Genomic DNA, 1,081 nt, shown 5'->3' with positions numbered 1-1,081 from the left:
TCGGTGAAAACCAACACTTCTGAACGGATTTTGTACACAAACGTGGCAAAATTATTGCAATCAGACTTCATAACACTGAAACATGAGTTTTGTGGGACAATATTGCAGCCGTATTTAGTGAATTTAAGCACGGTAAAGCTCATTTCCGACTTGGGGGAAGTGACGTGACACGTCATCCATCCGGTCGTTAGCTTGTTAGCTTAAAATGTAGCATCGCTAGCGTAGTTCAAAAGCATCATTTTATGACGGTCTTTAACCTCTAACGTGGCGAAATTTCAGCGAATATGCTATGAAGAATTTAAACAGCGTTTCAGAACACAGCTTTAATGCGCTTTCCAGCGTTAAAAAGCAGATTTTATTCCCTATGAAAACGAGTCTTCATTTCCGGGTGACGTGATTGACACTTCCCTCATCCAATTGGAGCGTTACACACGGTCTTATTCAACCAATGACGCAGCGTAGGGGTGAGGGGAGGTGACGTCAGTCGACCTTGTCAGCAAATCAGAGCTTTCCACAGCAGCAAACAACCAACCACGAAGCGTTAGCAACCATGTTAGATTTAGCCTGAAGCATTTTCATCGCTTATCGTCTTTTAAACCATCAAAATGCACCTTCACTGCTAAAAATGTAACGAGTCAACCCCCTGAGCTGCACGGAGACGGCGCTCCGTGACAAAACGTCTTTCTAGCTATTTAACAACTCGTTCGAACTGTTCCAGAACCGATTCGTCCAGAACCGAACCGGACCAGAACAGCGTCTGGAACACAGTTTAAATAGAACAAAGCGTTTCCACAGCTCAAAGCCAGCTTATGTTACACATAACAGACGTACAATTTCAGCTTTCATTAAGACTTATGACTCACACTTTCAGCTTTAAAACATTGCCAGCGTAACCTTGCGTAACCATGCAGAGCTAAGCGCGCAGCTCCATCACGCTGCGTAAATACGCACAGTTGATCAACTGTTATTTTACAACACATGCCAACATGAAAATCAATTAGTACACGAGTTACAGTCCATTTATGAGCGCGTAGCGGGCCACCAGTTGTAGATGAACAGATGCTGGGATATATTCATCATT

Source organism: Nematolebias whitei, chromosome 15 (genome assembly GCF_014905685.2).
Source record: "Nematolebias whitei isolate Nwh7 chromosome 15, NemWhi1, whole genome shotgun sequence".
NCBI lineage: Eukaryota > Metazoa > Chordata > Actinopteri > Cyprinodontiformes > Rivulidae > Nematolebias > Nematolebias whitei.
Note: the sequence above shows the minus strand (reverse complement) of the source record.